Genomic DNA, 3,024 nt, shown 5'->3' on the forward strand with positions numbered 1-3,024 from the left:
TCCTTTGCCTTCAGATTTTCTGAAACCTTTCTTATCAGAACTTGCACCCTTCCTGGAAAACTTCTTTCCTCTCCTTAATTTCCTGTATGCAATCTTTGTAATTCCTTTCACCATAAGAGCACACAGCTTCATCATCTCCTTATCAGGGTCCATCTCAGGTATACTTTCAGTTTCTGAGTCATCATCACTATCAGAACTTGATGACTCAGTATCAGACTTTGTGATGAGAGCCTTTCCCTTGCCTTTCCTTGAGGCAGCTTCTTTGGGAATTTCCTCCTCACCCACAAAAGCAACTGTCCTTGACTTTCTTCCATTCCTCTTGCTTCTTTGTTCCATCTCAAGTTCATGAGTCTTGAGCATCCCATAAATTTCATCAAGAGTTGTTTCTTCAAGATTATAGTTGTCTCTTATTATTGTGGCCTTCAAATCCCATCTTTCAGGAAGAGCTAACAGGAATTTAATATTTGAATCTTCAATATTATACTCTTTGTCAACTAGTGACAAATCATTCAAGAGTTTGACAAATCTGTCATATAAATCAGTTAATGACTCATCAGGCTTTGAGTCAAAGTGCTCATACTCTTGAGTGAGTATAGTCTTCCTGTTCTTCTTGATTGAATCAGTTCCCTGACACCTTGTTTCCAAAACATCCCATATCTCTTTTGCAGTCTTGTATTGAATTACCGTGTTTGACATGACATTATCAATGGCACTATGCAGCAAGTGTCTTACCTTTGCATCCTTTGCAATCGATGAGATATCTTCAGCAGTGTAATCACTTTTCTCCTTTGGTACAGACTTTGCTGGCTGACCTGCAACTTCCATAGAGAGTTTGGTTGGTATATGTGGTTCTTCATTAATCCTGTCGAGATATTCTGGATCTGTAGCTTCCAGAAACATAGCCATCTTCACTTTCCATATGGAATACTCAGAAGGTCTCAATATGGGAACTCTTATAGTCTCATATCGACTATGGATTATGGTTTTTGGAGTTTCTTCAATTTTGTTGGGCTTGGTTGGAGTTTCTTCTTCAGACATGATTGTTTTTGGATCTTAAACTGTATGTGTGTTAACAGATTGCTCTGATACCACTTGTTAGGTCACACACACTGTAGAAGGGGGTTGAATACACTGTTTAGTACAATCAAATCGAATATAAGAACTCAAGTAAGAAAACACAGATTTAATTCAACACAATAAACTCTGTTACAAAGAACTGTTCTCTCTCAGTGATTAACAAATTATCACGAGAGCTGCTAGGGTTACAAAGAATAATGACTTTGATTAAGATAAGACATATAGTGTAAACCCAATGTCTGTGTTTATATACTACACAGTTACAAGATAATGTTCTAATTGATATTGAATATAATTCTGCTTCCTAAAATATATCAACTAGTTATCTTTTCTTCCAAGTATTCTATTCTTCATAGAATTCCTTCTTCATGCATATTTCTTCTTGCGTTTGTCTTGATCTTCTTTCCTTTCAATCAGCCGCCTGCCTTATGTGAAAGTCTCCTTAAGTCCTGATATTATCTCCTGATAAATATCTTCTGATATCTTAAGTTCTGATAACTTAAGTTCTGATATCTTAAGTCCTGACTTCAGTATAAGTACTGATTTTCAGTTAAGTACTGATTTGTCCTGTTAGTTAAGATCTGAAAAATAAACACAAATCATCTTTAGACATGACATTATCAAATATATCTAACACGATAACTCAGAGTTCTCTAGTGAATTTTGGCTTGTCGATATCTCTGAGTTCTCTAGTGAAATTTGACTTATCGATAACTCAGAGTTCTCTAATGAATGTTGACTTGTCGATAACTCTGAGTTCTCTAGTGAAGAAATGACTTGTTGATATCTCCAATCTTCATGTATTCAATATAGCTTGTCGATATCTCTGAGTTCTCTAGTAGCTTTCCTGAGTTCTCTATAAGTCATTCCGGAGTTCTCGAATGACTACTCTATAACACTAAATTTGTGACTTGTAGAGATCTTGACTTAGAACATTTTTCCAAAACAGATTTATTCAACTCCAAGCTTCTTCATAATTCTTCTGAGGCATGATCTTCTTGATCTTTTTCCAGATAGAATTCTTAGGCTTGATACTATTTAAAGAAAAAGACTCCAGTCTGCTCTTTTGACATTTTTACAGACTTTAAATGTTACTAGTACACAATGCAAACTAATATTACAATACAACTTACTTAGGGTTGTCAGTTTGACTTAGTCTTGTTAAAGTACATGCATATCTTGCACAACAATCTCCCCCAATTTGTGAGAAGATTGCTTAACACAAATTCTGTTAACAAGACTAACCCCAAGTTAAACTGAAAATAAGACTAATACATAAAATTGACATAATTACAGCTTTTAAACATTGGAAGATTTACATAGTCTAAATGATTACAAGCATCAGGTAAAAACTATTTTTGCTTCTGATTCTTCCCTAATGATATCCTTTAAGTATACAAGAATTTCAAGTTCTTCTACAATAGGTGTCCCACTTAGAGCTTCCACTAATTTGATCCTTTCTACCTTTGGATAACCACTATCTAGTAAATCAATTCTAAATCTTGAGAATTTTCCAGCTTTGATGTTTAGAAACTTTCTATCTTTTGAAATTCTGCTCATTCCTTTAGCCTTGAGTTCTTCTGATCTTTTCATGAACATTTCATTCTCTTCATCATACTTTCTTTTTCTTTCCTCATATTCATCCTCATTTCTTTTTCTTCTTTCTTCCATTTCAATCAACCACTAAGCCAAAACTAATCTCCATGCTCTTGTAGCAGTATCCTTATCTTTAAGCAAGCTTATCACTCTCTTGATTTCTGTGGGAGAGAGGGAATCCATTAAAGCACAGCCAAGGAATGTGAAGGTCCCATCTTCATAATAAATTCTGACTTCCTTTAAAGATACAACCCAGACTCTAACTATTTCTTCACCTAGTTTTTGAAAATAATCTTCATCTGAGATGCACCAATTCAAAGGTAGAAAGTCATTTTTCTTGAAGCAATTCCA

Source organism: Apium graveolens, chromosome 5 (genome assembly GCF_009905375.1).
Source record: "Apium graveolens cultivar Ventura chromosome 5, ASM990537v1, whole genome shotgun sequence".
NCBI lineage: Eukaryota > Viridiplantae > Streptophyta > Magnoliopsida > Apiales > Apiaceae > Apium > Apium graveolens.